The 15,858-nt window shown below is 37.9% G+C and overlaps 1 long non-coding RNA gene across 1 annotated transcript; it reads right to left on the reverse strand.

Moving 5' to 3' along the window:
* Window positions 1-608: 608 nt before the first annotated feature.
* LOC138752349 (uncharacterized) lies at window positions 609-15,657 on the reverse strand. Its single transcript, XR_011350547.1, has 3 exons — window positions 15,568-15,657; window positions 10,948-11,046; window positions 609-929 (listed from the first exon to the last, which is right to left on the reverse strand). It is a non-coding gene; the product is annotated as an uncharacterized lncRNA (long non-coding RNA).
* Between the last annotated feature and the right edge of the window lie 201 nt (window positions 15,658-15,858).

Raw genomic sequence — 15,858 nt, forward strand, 5'->3', positions numbered from 1 at the left:
ACACCCCCTTTTTAACTACTTCTGAAAAAGAAGACAAAGAAAAATACATTTCAGCAAAGGGATACATGTCTTCCAGGTCCACAAATAAATGATTTTTAGGTCTCTAAGAGCTTTTAATACCTCTTGTATTCCTAAAAATATCTTTGGATTTTAATTCCCCTTGTTTTTCCAAGCCTTCTATGCATGCTAATCTTTCTTTCAAATTTTACTCCCAGACTCTCTATGCACACTTAGTTTTTTTTGATGCATGGAGCTCATATGTGAATTTGAATTAAATCAAAAAGATGTCAAGCAGAGAAGACAGAATTAAAGTGAACAGTAAACAAATCGCTGACAAAGAGAAAAGACATATTTTATACAGTATGTGTAATCTGGGATTCACTGCAAGGAACATGGAAGCATATGTAGTGATAAATTTCACAAGGAATTGGCAATGTTTGAAAGGGGAAAAAACAATAGGGTTATGAGGTGGGAGAAGGAGAATTGGATAGTGCTACCAAAGAGTCGCACGTGATAGACTGAAATGCATCTTTTCTTTGACATATTTATTTAAATTTGTCATTACAATGCTGCATATTTCCAGTAAAATCTTTTGAGTTACAGTCACAAGTTCAGAAATCAAAGTCATGTTTGTCCTTGCAATATGGATCTTATAGAAATTATATTGTAAGAGAAAGGGTAGGTGCTTTCCTTCTAAAGGAATTCTTCAGCACCTTTTCAAGCGTCTCCAGTCTGTCGGGCACTAATTAGCCAAAGGAACGTGCATGCAGACTGTCTCCAGTTTTACAAACAAATGCATTTTTCAGCATGACTTGTTCCTAGATTCCTGGCTAATAGCTATCGTCTTATCAAGGCTTAAAAATGAACTACAAAGCACAGGAAATTAGTGGAACATTCCTCCGTTTGAATGATCTCAGTGAAGCCCAAATCTGTGAACATAAGAGGTAACATTTGTTTAGTACAGTGAATTCTTTCAAGTGTGCAATCTATTTACTTAATTTATAAACAATGGCTAAAACATATAATTATTGCAATCATGTGTTGTTATAATTATGCTTGGGCAGATTCTATCTTTCAAAGAGAAACAGTTTGTTAAAAGCAACATTGCAATTTTTTCGGTCAGCTTTACATGTTCCAAAAATTTAAAAAGCTAGAAAATCATAAACGTTTGATGCTGTAATAATCAGCTGACAGGTGTTCGTTGCTGGTGATTACAATGTTAGCATTAAATTATTCATAAATGATTCATAATGATAATAACTGAGCTTTTACAGGGTCTCATGAAAGAAATAAGATGCTATTGGTTTTTCAAAGATGTGTGCATAGAATTGCATATGAATCATTTTAAATCAAAATATATTAAACAATGATCATCTCACAACTATATTAGCTCACAAATTTTTAATAGTATTTAATAATCTGCTATTCTTTGATGGTCCTTTCCCAATTTAAATAATTTGGAGATGTTGTGAAGTCCCACATCTTTTCTTTATATGTACTGTAATTTAAATGAAATCTACACTGTGTCATCCTTCGACCAATCTTTACTTGTAATCAATATTAAGTAACTGGTTTAAACCCATTGAAACTACTATTGACTACTTGATTAATGAAAATCTGTATTAAAATTATTGCAACATCTTGCATCTGAAAAACTGTTCAGCACAGAAAATTGGTCGTAGATCACTTGTGACCATTAAGAAAATTCATGGAAAAGGGAATTAAAAGCAGAGAACATAGGATTTTGTCACAAAGGAATATATTAAAGAGAGATTTGAAAACTTTTAGGGACAACTAGGAGGTGAAGGTGCATTTTCTGACTCTTTGATCCTGCAAAGATGTCACAGGAATGGGGAACAGAAGGAAATTGTGGGGCAGGTGGCATGAGGAGAAAGTAATCAGTGAGAATGGGTGCAGTGAAGAAGCTGAGGTTTACAGAATTTGGAGAATGGACATTTGCTGGAAATACTTTGGAGTAATCCGACTGGAGGAATCAAAAAAAAAATTAGAATTTTGGAAATACTGGAGCTGAGGAAGAGACAGTGATCTTCAGAGATGAAAGGAGGCTCAAAGGGGACATGAGAAGGCCTTGGTGTGTAGAATAAGGTGTTCTGTGCATATGTGAAGAACAGAAGGATGACAAGAATGAAGGTGGGGCCGCTAAAGGATAAAGGAGGCAACATGTGCCTGGACGTGGAGGAGGTTGGGGAAATCTAAATGAATACTTTGTGTCAGTATTCACAAGAGAAAAGGACCTTCATAAGGGTGAGGAGGAAATTGAATAGGCCTGTAAGCTGGACATTGTGGAGATTAAAGAAGGGGAAGTTGAATCTTATTAAAAACATCATGAGTGATAAGTTCCCAGGGCTGGACACAATATACACCAGGCTGTCGTGGGAAGTGAGAGAAGAGATAGACGAGGTAGTAGCTACGAGCTTTGAATCCCTTTTGGCCACGGGGAGGTGCCGGAGGATTGAAGAATGGCAAATGTAGTGTCCTTGTTTAAAAAAAGGTAATAATCCTAGGAATTATAGACCAGTGAGTTTTACGTCAGTGGTGTGCAAACTAATGGAGAGGATTCTTAAAGATAGGAACTATGAGCATTTGGAGAAGTACAGCCTACTCAAGGATAGTCAGCATGGCTTTGTGAAGGGAAGGTCGAGCCTCACATCTAATTGAGTTTTTTGAGGAGATAACAAAAGAAATTAATGAGGGTAGGGTGGTAGATGTGGTCTACATGAATTTTAAAGGCATTTGACAAGGTCAAGGTCCCACACGAGAGGCTCATCCAGAAAGTCATAAGGCATGGGACCAATGAAACCTTAACTGTGTGACAAAAAATTGGCTTGTAGGAAGAAAGCAGAGAGTAGTAGTGGAAGGAAAGTATTCTGCCTGCAGGTCGGTGACTTGTGGAGTGCTCCAAGGATCTGTTGTGGGACCCCTGTTCTTTGTGATTTTTATAAATAACCTGGATGAAGAGGCGGAAGGATGGATCAGTAAGTTTGCGGATGACACAAAGGTTGGAGGAGTTGTGGATGGAGCTGAAGTTTGTCAAAGGTTACAAGAGGATATAGACAGGATGCAGAGTTGAGCAGAAAAGTGGCAGATGGAGTTCATTCTGGATAAGTGTGAGGTGATGCATTTTGGAAGGACCAACGAAAAGACTGAGTACAGAGTTAATGGTGGATTACTTAAGAGTATGGATAAACAGAGGGACCTTTGGGTTCAAATCCATACCTCAAGGTCGCCGCACAAGTTGGTACAGTAGTTAAGAAGGCCTATGGGATGCTGGGATTCATTAATAGGGGGATTGAATTCAGGAGTAGAGAGGTCATGTTGCAAATCTCTAGTAAGACCTGTTCAGTTCTGGTCACCTCATTAGAGAAAGGATGTGGAAGCTATGGAGAGGGTGCAGAGGAGATTTACCAGGATGTTGCTTTGATGGGAAACAAATCTTGAGGATAGGTTAGCAGTGCTGGGGCTTTTATCTTTAGAGTGTAGAAGGATGAGAGGAAACTTGATAGACATCTATAAGATTATGAGAGACATAGGTAGGGTGGACAGCCAGCACCTGTTTACTAGGGCAGGATCAGAAAACACCAGAGAAAATATGTACAAAGTTAAAAGAAGGAAGTTTAGGAGAGATATCAAGGGTCAGTTTTTTTTTTACACAGCGAGTTGTGGGTGCCTGGAATGCCTTGCCAGGGATGGTGGTGGAAGCTAAAACATTGGGGGCATTTAAAAGTCTCTTAGATACATGGATGAAAGAAACATAAAGGGTTATGGGGTAGGGAGGGCTTAATACTTTTTTTAGGAAGGACATCAAGGGCCAAAGGGCCTGTACAGTGTGGTATTATTCTATGTTCTATGAAAAGTCTACATTTGTAATGAAATTGTGGAGCTCAGAATCAAATAGAAACCCCAAAACTTACAAAGGAAAAATATGTCATCAAAGTTCAGAAATAAAAGCAGAAAATGCTAGAGGTATTCAGCAAGTTGGCAACATCAATGGAGCAAGAAACATAATTCAGGTCCATGACTTCCCATCAGACTGCTCACTAAGGGTTCAGAGTTTATGACCAAGACTCATTGCACAATATCAAAGAAAATAATGATCCACACTCCCAATGTAATCGACAATACCTGGCTTTACTTCTCCACTAAGACACAATAATTCCAGTTAGAAGTAGTAGTTAGCACAATGTCTTTGGAGCGCCAGCGATCAAGACTGGTGTTCGAATCCCACACTGTCTATAAGGAGTTTGTACATTCTCCCCGTCTGCATAGATTTTCTCCATGGGCTCGTTTCCTCCCCTTGGGTGTGCAGGTTAATTGGGTGTAAATTGAGCAGCACAGACTTGTGGGCCAAAATGGCCTGTTACCATGCTGCATGTCTAAATTTAAAAAAGGTGCCCTGCACTGCTTTTAGCTTGCTTGTGCAGCTGAGTCCTGGATGACTGTAAACTTGTTCTTACTAATGCTGTAAGCATTCACACCACCTCCCAAATCTGAAACTGAAGATTGGGAAACAGGAATGCAATAAATTCCATTGGAAGCATTAACTTTGTAAGAAGAAGTCATTTTAAGTGAAATGGATGAGTGTCAGTCAACATGCTACATTTTAAATTATTTACCCAAAGCACCACAGTATATTGATAAATTACATCGAGAAGGCCACAATCTTTTTCATGGATTTAAGGACCATCCATAACCTTATCCATCCCTTCAAAAGTATTTCTATAATTTCACAATTATAAGATATTGAAGAACAGAGATGACCACTTGGACAAGTCTCTGCTTTTGTTTTATTCATTACAAGGCGTCTAAATTAATTGCACTCTGTTTTCTTTGCACCTGTTACTTTGTAATTTTTTTTAAGTTGTTACATATCTCTTCTTCAAATGGATTACTTCAGCAGCCACTCTTGGTATAACTAAAGTCCTTTTCACACTTGCAAGTGATCCCAGGAATCAAATGCCAATCGGCCTTTAAAGCTGCCTCATTAAACATATTTAAAATTTGGTTAGATAAATTTTTACATGATAGAGGAATTAGGGGATATGGGGAGAAGGCAGGTAGGTGGAGTTAGGTCATAAATTAGATCAGCCATGATCGTATAGAATGGCGGAGCAGGCTCGATGGGCCATTTTTGTCCTACTCCTGTTCCTACTTTCTATGTTCCTATGAAACCAGATTCAGCTCAAAACCGGTGTCAGATGATGCCTCAATCCCTAGTACAATCCCCTGCATCTGCAGACGCTGGCATTGCAATCAGGCAAATGTGAAAGGGCTAATTGGATTGTGGGATTAAAATAACCCAAGTTTTTGCATGAATGCAGGAAAAAAAAATTAAAATGAAGGTATAAACTTTGAAATTGGAAAGTCGCAGTGTGTGGAGAGAGAGAGAGAGAGAAAAAAATAAATAGCAATAAACAGCAATAAATAACCATAGCCGACCATTTTTAAAGAGCATGGAAAATTAGTAGCGCTATATTGCACAATTTATAAAGATCATGGGGAAAAAAATAATGGCGGACCTGACTTCCCAGAATGCTGTGCCACAGAGAAACCCCTCTATGAATGCTCCATGTATGCAACCAGGCATATAGCCCTTTCTCTGCCACATGGAATTCTGGGAGGGCAGATCTGCCATCGCTTTTTCCCCATGGTATTTATAAATTGTACAGGATAGCGTTATCAACTTTCCCACGATGTTTAAATTGTACACAATAGTGCTAACTTTTTCATGCTGTTTAACTTGTATGTGCTACCAACTTTTCCACGCTATATAACTTGTGCACTACAGCGCTGCCAACTTCCCCACCCTGTTTAAAAATTGTCCACTATTACTATTTATTGCTCGCATTTTCCCACAATCCCTTATAAAGGTTTATATAGATTGGCACAATAACAACAGGAGCTGAAGGGCTCATACTGTGCTGTACATAAAGCTTAATTATGTTATAATTATGCATGATTAATTTTGTTCAAATACAAGATCATAATACATTGATCAGGTTTTAGGGCAGGTCCACCATCAGTCGATGCATCATGACGTCACCAGTAGAAGGTAGAACAGTTCTAACCCCTGGGATGGCTCCTTGCAAGTGTGAAAGCATTCCAAGTCCCAGTTAGGAGTGGTCAAGTGTGAAAAGCCGAACCCCCATTCCTATCCCAGGGCCCCAAACAGCCAATTTAGTGAGAGGCAAGTGTGAAAGGGGCTTAAGTTTTGTTTTAATCTTCTTCAATGTCAATTCATAGCATTTTGATATTTTCTCTGCAATTAGTAGATCCCAGCTCACTTCTCTGATCCAGTGAAAGTAGTACAATTGTCAGTTTTTTTTTTCAACTACTGACTGCCTGCTAACATCCCAGTGCTTCTGCCCTTTTTAACATTTAGTCCTGCTCTTCCTGTAAAGCACAAGTTATTCACCAGCTGTTTGGTTCAGCTATGTTTTTTTTCTTTTCAGTGATAATAGTTATTTTTGATATTGTCTAAATAATGTCATCCAACTAACGGAAGTGGCGACCTGAGGTTAGTTTCCATTCATTGTCTATTTCAACGAGACTTCTCATAGCACATGACAATCAAAATCTTCTTTGTAGAATAGCAACACTCCGTGGCTAAATCATTGCAATTATTTTAATTCACAATATTGTTTGGTTATAGTGAACATTGCTGAAAAGGTCTGCTTCAGATGTAACATTTTGTACATCACTAATTAGCTATTGTTATTTAATTCAGCTTAATTACTTAATTGTAAAGTGTCCTGAGAATGAGAAGTGCCATCACTAAATTTTCAGAAGTACTTTAAACAGCAGCATAAAATCCCCAGAAGATGGTGACTTTGGACAGATAACAGAGAGATGCGAGGGTCAAAGAATGTTGAAGAATGGATTTATCTCCTCAAGAACTGTGTGGCGATCATTTCTACCAATGTTGTCAGGTATAGATCTATTTACAAGTAAATTGCTGAGGATAAGGGCATATATGCTTCTCCCTTCTGTTGGTTTCCACCCTGTCCACTGTAGACACAGCTTGGTATCTGTGCACTCAGTCTTGGCCAGCTTGCTCTCTGGAAGTGCTACCAACCCACTCTTGGTGATGGACATTGACATCCCCACCCCCATTTGCTACTAACGTTCCTAAACATGGGGGAGCTGATGGAGGATGGAAGAGTAAGGCTTTCTTTCTCACGTTTGACCCAAAAATGTAAGACTTCATCATAAGATTTTATCAGATCTGAAGTTTCTAGTAAAGACTCCCAGGATACTTCTTGCTTGTGTATATCACCGTGCCTCTACATTGTTCAGAAATCCCAATGTTTTGACATCAGGCTCAAAGAATGCTGATTCCTGTGCTCTCTTTGATACACCAGGGCCTCAATTTTTTAAAAATTTCCTTTGACACACCAGGGTGTCAGTTCCCATGATCCCTTTAACATTCCAGACCCCTCGAGTCCCAGATATCCCTTAAACTGTTTTCCATATTCCCTGAAACTCAGTAAGTGCTGTTTCCTCCTGTTTATCCAAGGCCATCAGGACACCATTTCTCAGATTGTCTTTCAATTTAGCATGTTCATTGGAACATTTATTATATTACTGTGTAACGTCCAATTAGAATTGTGTTGTATTATTAATCGGAATACTATCCGATTAATACACAATATTTAATACTAAATACTGTTAGTGCAGCATATGGTAACATTTCCAATATATTTTGTATGGAATAATCACCTTAAATCTTGAACCTTAAAAATATTCAATAGATTTGTTAGGCTTGGTGATCTATCTTTCTGAAACTCTCCATGGAATTATGCTTAAAATTCCACAGAATATAGAAACTCACATTAAAATTATTCCATACTGAGAACAAGCATCAGTTTCTTCAGAGGAGGGAATTCCCCACACATACAATGTGCAGAGTTTTGTGCTCCATATATGAAAATATGGCCATGCACTAGGAATGGAAGGCTAATCATAAAATGATCAGAAGATGTATATCAGGAATTTACTCAAATGCAGCTTGGTTTTGTGAATTTTGCTGTAAGTCAGGAGTACTCTGTATTCCATTGGATTTGCCATTTTATCATAATTCAGATATCTTAGCAGTTTTGGAGTTGAACTAAATGTACCTCGACATCATACAGTAAGGTGCATTGAGAAATAAAGCCACTGTGAGAGTTTTTGATCAGTCACTAAAGAAATCATGATGATCTGTCTACTGTTGTATTTACAGTGGTGAGTGAAGGCATGAGCTGGTTTGCATCATAGATGAAAAGCGTCATAGATGAACCAGTCTTCATGTATACGGTATCAGCAGCTGCTTGGTGTCATCTTCAGTATCTCAAGCGAGTCCAGAGGACCCAAAAACCCAGTAGCAATAGATATGCACCTCGACAAAGGGTTACTTAAAGAAAAGTTTCTTTTAATTATCTTTGAACATGAAAATAGAATCAAACTTTAACTTATCTCTATTGACTCACGTAACCTACTTAACCCCCCTTCTAATTCTAAGCGTTCGTGTGTGAAATGTGTGTGTAAGTTCAGCAAAGATCTTTGGTTCACAGTCCAATCTCACTGGTTGCAGGCAATGCTTATACTGTGCCCAGAAGTTAACACTAATAACGTTCACCGGGCTTTGGTGCTTAACAGGTACACGGTTACCATTCAGAAGGGTTTTTGTTGGTTTTCAGAGAGAGTTTTTCTTGTTCAAGGACATCCACAGTTGATTTATTTTTAATCAGCCACTTCAGTGTCTTGCTGATGAAGTTTGCCCCCTTCAGGGTTCTCCAGATAATAACCTCTTTATTTCAAGTCACCACAGAGTTCATCTCTGTTTCTCCTATTCCTCTCCTTTGATCAGGCCATCTTCCAAAGCTTGCCAGCTTGTCCCTCTGGAACCGATGTCTGTGTCTCTCCTCTCTCTCTCTCTCATTCACTCCTTCCAACTCTGAGATTTATCTCCAAAACATCTCTATATACTCTGTCACACAAGTCATTCTGAAACCTATGTGAAATACAGGGATCCTTTAAAAGCTCCATCCTCTATTCTTGTGCTCTCTGGAAACATTGCAAAAATTGGTGAATTTAGGAGGCTTTTCCTCCACCACCATCAACTCAGCCATCACAAGCATATCCTCCATTATCTGCACATCTGTCCCAGCCCCCTCCACCCCAAACACAACAAGGACAGGATTCAGCTTGTCCTCACCTACCAACCCACCAGCTTCTGCATCCAACATATCCTCCTCCACCATTTCTGCCACGGACTATGTGATCCCAGGATTGCATACATAGTACCCTCTCTGCCTTCCACAAGGACCACTCCCTCCATAATTCTCTTGTCCACTTCTCCCTCCCCACCATTCTTCCCCTTGGCACTTACCCCTGTGACCACAGGAGATGCTCCACTTGTGCACACACGTCCTCCCTCATCACCATTCAGTGTCCCAAACACTCCTTCCAAGTGAAGCAAAATTTCAATCGCAGCAATAGTGTGGATCTCCCAGTGGTAACCCATTTCATTTTCCCATCTCAATCCCTTTCTGACATGTCTGTCTATGGTCTCATGAACAGCCAGACTGAGACCACCTGCAAATTGGAGGGACAACACCTCATCTTCCGTCAGGTCACTTTCCAAATGGATGGCATTAATATCAACATCTCTGGCTTTTGTTAAACCACACCCCACCCTGCCCTTTTCTTCTCCATCACTTTTTCACAGCTGTCTGACTCTCTCCTTTTCCCTCTATCTCCTTTCACAGAGTCAAAATTAATTCTCATCTCTCCTCTTATCAAATCCAATTAACACCTTTTGTTGATCTGGACTCCTCCCTCAGCCAGTTTTGTCTTTATTCTGAGCCTTCCCGTTCTCTGCCTATTCCTTGAAAAAGGGATCAGGCCCGAAACATGGGTAATATAATCTTATGGACGGCACAAGACCAGCTGAGTTTCTCCAGCATTTCTGTGTGTTTTAATAATAAAACATAATGGCTAACATTGACACAGGACTTGGCCTGAAAACATTCTAATAGAGTTACACAGCTTCCACGTTTTAGCCTGGGAAGATTCAGGGTCATAAAAGTTGAGTTTGTAGAGTAAATCTGCAAATTATTCACATTAAGTTAGCAGAGGTAACCTTGGTAAATCAGAATCAATGTGATGCTCCACTAAAAAAAATAGAAAAACTGAACTGAAGATGTTTAATTAATTGATTCATCCATCAGTGATAAATGTAGCCCCTTTTAACAATTTACCATCAATTTTAGTGCCAAATTCCAGAAAGACCAGAAACAAGAAACATACCTGACACGAGTCCAATGACAAGGCTATAGACTAAGTGCTGGTACATGGAACAGGTGCAGATCACTACAGCATCAAGGGCCTGTTTTTGTGCTTTATGACTCAACATGACCAAAGCCATGTTGGAAAAAGGCCAAAAAAAATCAAAGGCCTACCTTAATTTTTAAAAAAATCAAGCTTCCATTGTATATAAAAGTGAAAAAATACTCGTCAAGGACTCAGCTTGGTGCAACATTGACCACAGAGGAGACCAGAATGTATTTGTTTAAAGAGGCAAGAAGGAACAGAAATCTGCCTAGAGATTTCCAACTTTTCTATTTATATATTAAATTTCCAGCATCAATAGCTTGCATTTCCACTTAGAAAAGTACACCTCATATTAACCAATTTTCACCAACCTACATCAGGAATTCACCAACATGTTGATCTAGAACTCTGATTGCTTAGAACTGCGTAATTTAATACTACATGACTGAAAATGAATTTTCTTCCAGAAAGAAACCCTACAAAGGCCTTGAAAATAAAAAAAAATGCAGATGCTGTAAATCTGAAAATGAAAGCAAAGTTCTGGAAACATTCAACATGTTGGGTAGCATCTCCAGAAAGAGAAATAGAGTTAATGTTCTGCCAAAGAAGCCTGACCTGAAATGATAATTCTTCTTGTTCTACAGAAGCTCCTTGACCTGTAGAGTGTTCCCAGCATTAACCACGGTGACCTTTGCTGGATCCTTCCATATCACTCTAGAAATTAAGATGGACAATTTCTAATGTGCATTGCATTTGCATATCTGACACAATTACTGAGAGAGATTTTCAGAAAAGGATATTGTTCTATTTGGGGTATAACAGGAAATTAGAGCACAATTTTCAGGAAGATCATTGCTGATCACTTCAGGAACAACTGACTGTACTAGTGTTAATCTGGATTTGAAAGATACTAAGGCATCCCATTAGTTTCTTTCTCTTCTTTGGGCCCTCACGGCATGAGACTGACCCCAATCCCAACACTATCATCTCACCACAACATCCTTATTCACCAAACCGCTGAGTTTTAGAATCCCCTCAAACTCTGCATTCTGAACCTCCAAACCCTTGATCCTACCCCTTTTCATGCCACCCATTCCAATAATTCAACCATTTCCATCCAGCTGAACATCCCCTCTGTTACCTGATCACTTATTTCCATAAAATGCTTCTTAATGCCCTAATCATACTCTTGACTTCTGCTCTCTCACTCATGCTCCTGACCAAGATCTCCCTCATTTCCATACTTCCCTTTGTGCTTGTTGATGCATGCACTTTCAGTCCTGCCCAAATCCATTGTTCATCAGTGCACCATATGACAAACATACGGTAATAATTCCTCGGCTCATTTATTTTAAATCCTTTGAATGTTTACTAAATTAATATTACTAAGTTTCAACTTTAGAGTGTAATTATTGTGGTGCTCCATTGTGTTCGAAAATAATGGATATGCAGAAGGAACAATCACTTGCAAATGCATATTTTAGTAAAGCATTTCAGTGCTTCTTGAGACCAACACGTGAAGATTCTTGTTTATTTGAGATTTTATGTAAGAAGTAAACTGAAGCTGTTATAAAAGACAACAAAATGCCATTCATTATTTTGTGTGTGCAAACAATCCTTGCAAGACACAACTTGCCTTACAAGGAAATGCACTTGAACCAATACTCCCCAGTGGTCAGGTAAATAACCAAAGATAGTAAATATTGGTGATCTTGGAGTTGGACAGATATAATGTTCTTCAAATGAACTAGCCCCATTTCATATCTTAGAAAAGAGGACGGAGAAATTTGGCTGTAATAACTTAAATGAACTAACAAACAATATAAGATTGCAAAGAGCAATAATCAAAATCTTCATCAACATACAAAACTGTCAGAGTTAAGCCAAAACTGGATAACTAATTCGAGGAATGTTTTCTCAAGGGATGCAAATCTTAGAATTGAACAGTAAATTACCTCTTGGATTTGGTTTTAGAAGTGGATTTTATTCTTATCTCTAAATGGCTGCACATTGAAAATAAACACACAATTTACCTGGTCTCTTTAGTTTTGAGAAGCCTAACATGTGAATAACCTGTGTTAGGTTCTTTGTGAAATCTTGGTGGTTGCACTCTCGAATTGACAATGGTGGAGATCCAGATAAAATTAATCAAATCAGGACAAAATCTGATTCTGCTTTATCAATGCTTTTGATATTTGAAAGAATGAAATTTTGTGGTGTATTCTTATTTAAAATGCTTTCTTGGGTTACATGTATATTTAGCTTTGACATTAATAGGCCAGTGCTCACTTTGTGCAAGTTTGACCTAGATGTAACCACTAGAAACTCTTTGTTTCCCTTTTCTTTGGTCACTGAGTTCATGTACTGCAATCATTCTAACTCTGTAGTCCATTAACAAGAGCTCTCAGCTGGACAATAGGCCACCCAGGAGTTCCTGTGCATGTATGCAATGAAAAGCTTCTGTGGTGGCCTATTCAAATCCACTAACAAGGTCAGCCTTGCACAGAGAATGAAAGTCCCAATGTATAACACTGCAGGAGAAATATAACTGCATCCTTGAACAAAAACTCCTCTGAGGTGATGTTAAACTAAGATTGTGCCCAGGACCTAACAGGAAATAATACACTGATCATGTCAGCAACAGGTGGCCTAGATGCTCCCTTGCAGATAAATATAACACTGTTTATTCTCTTTTCTACAATTGTGACAGTTTATTGGTTGCACAAAGTTATTATTCTTTTATTCATTAATCATTAACCCAGCAATATAGGACATAATTAACAGCCATTTTAATCCTTCAGAGAAGCATAATTTTAATGTCATACTGAGCTTTTGCCAAGAAATCTCTTGTTTGCACCTGGTTTTCTGTGTATTTCAGCCTAATGAATATTTAAATCAATTGCAGAACATTTTTGTTGAAATGAAGTTGTTAGTTTATAAACATTTGATTGACAAACTGAGTAATAGGTATGGCTGATAGGATTTTGCATATTAATTTAGATTACAGATGGAAGTCTGTCCACGTGAGGAATCTGGGCATAAACAGTACTACAAAGCATTGGGTTTTCTTTGGATCAGGTATGAATTTTTTTAAAAACTGTATCCATTATACATAAAATCCATATTGCAGTATATGTTATTATCTGCAAAATATCATAGGAGGAATTGGGAGGATTGTAAAATAATTCTCTTACTTCATAAACTGCTGAAGTATAAATTTGTCCCAAGTAGTAATGAAAAACTAATAGGAGCAGAGGAGAATCAAATTGTACATAGCTCCACATATTAGTTGTCAACAAGAGCTATGTATAATCAACAGCCCATCCAATAAGAAAAAAGCTGTTGCAAACTCGTCATTCCTGGAACCTTGAATTTATAATGAACTTCCTCTACAGCAGATAAATCCTTCTTTAAGTTAGGAAATTAAAGTTTTCGTGATCTTTTTTATTGTAGCTTTGGTAACTCCCATTCAAAACAGAAAATACTGGAAATATTCAGCAGGTCAGGCTGTGTCTTTGGGAAGGGAAATGGGAAAATGTTGAAGATAACTGAGAATAAATAACGATACATTCATACAAAGGATCAAAAGCACACACAGACTCAGAAGGAAAGGGGCAGCTATGGAAATGGGTTCCATGAGAAATTATAAGGCAAATAAGAAATGGCTGGGCCATCATGGTCCGCAGAAAGCAAAATAAATGGAGCTGAAGTGAAGGAAAACTAAGAATTAAAATCACTAAAGAGAAAATATTGGATAAGCTATGTGGACTGATATAGTACAAATTCGCAGAAACTGATTACATGTATCCCAGAATTCTATAACAAATAATTGTAGAGATAATTGATGTATTAGCAATAATCTGAAAAATTCCTCTGAAACTGGAATAGTTCCAAGAACAGCCCTATTTAAGTATGATGGGGGAAAATGTGAGACCATTCACTTTGATATGAAGAATAGAAAAGCAGAATACTTTCTAAACATTGAGAAATTATTAGACCCTTAATGCTGAGAGGAAATATTAATAAATAAATACAATGCTATGTTAGGAAGGCAAACATTATATTGGAAGCTTTGGTGGGGCAACACAAGTTGCAATGTGCTGTAATCTTCATCTCTCAACCTGGAGTTCCTCATTTTAATTCTCTTGGCTAACATCTGTATTCTAACAAATTTTTAGCTTTTTTTTTAAAAATAAGCAGATAATCTCTTTGAAACATTAAATTCTGAGTATAGTTGAGAGGGTAAATGCAGTGAAGATGTTACACAGTGAGAAAAGCCACTGCCTCACTGTCCCAGAGTCCTGTCTCCCATCCTGACCTCAGTGCTGTCAGGATGGAAATTGCCTTCTCCTTATGGCTGTGCGGTTTTCCTCTGGGTTCTTTAGTTCCCTCCCATTTCCAAAAAAAATGTGGAGGTTTGCAGGTTATTTGGCATCTGTAAATTGACCCGAGTCTGTAGGTGAATGGTAGAATCTGGGGGACTGTGGGGAGAATTTAAAAAGTGGGATTAATGGAAGGATTAGTGTAAAACCCAGATCCTAATCCAAATCAGAGCTGCAATCTGTTGCCATTCAAATTATATGCTTTCTTTTTATTTTTCCTGCCAAAATGAACATTTTTATCCACCAAATTTTACCCAATCATTTAACTGACCTATATCCTTTTATGAAGTAATGGCCTCTTCACAATTTATTTTTCTTTTGTCCTCTGTCATCTGCAAATGTTACATCATCCAAGTAATTGAAATAAATTGTAAAAAAAATGAAGGTTCTTGTATTGATCCCTGAGGCAGTTTATTGAATTTTTTGCTTTCATGTTTTTCATTAAAGTTTTGATTTAACCTTATGTGGAAAATTACTTTTAATAGATTTTAAATATCTCTTGATGTCAAATATATTCTAAAAATGGTTCAAGTACTTGATGGTTAATGCAGTCTATAAAAAGTCCCCAGCTTGGCATGTGTCAGGGTGTTTTCAAAGGGAGGACCTCCTTACTGCATCATAAGGCTGTACTGCCACAAGACCGTGTTTGAACTCCAGACTGGAGAGGGCCAATGAATTAGTCCCTTCATAATGGATAAATGCACGCATGGGTGGGCTGCCGGCAGCTACTCAGGATAGGGAAACTGAACCAGCAGGTTCTGCACTTGTAGGGACTTGGCAACTACTGCATGTTCAGTCACTTCAATCCAAACATAACAATGTCAATAGGAGAACAATGGAGTTCCGTACTCACGCCACAAACCAGTAGTCATTGGTGATGGACATTAAAAGCATAATGGATCTTCACTCTTCATTGATGAGTAATCAGTTCATTTTATTTTTTCTTCTGTTACACAATAATAGTCTTTGTTTGACATACTGAAAGAAGGAAATGTGGCGTCAATGGTGAAACATACTTTGAAAAAAATCTTGTATTCTATGAATATCACAATTTATGATTTAATGTATGTAAATTATATATATATATATATATATATATATATACATACCTCGATATCATTACCAAGTCCATTTTCAAAAAGAT

Source organism: Narcine bancroftii, chromosome 2, assembly GCF_036971445.1.
Source record: "Narcine bancroftii isolate sNarBan1 chromosome 2, sNarBan1.hap1, whole genome shotgun sequence".
Lineage (NCBI taxonomy): Eukaryota > Metazoa > Chordata > Chondrichthyes > Torpediniformes > Narcinidae > Narcine > Narcine bancroftii.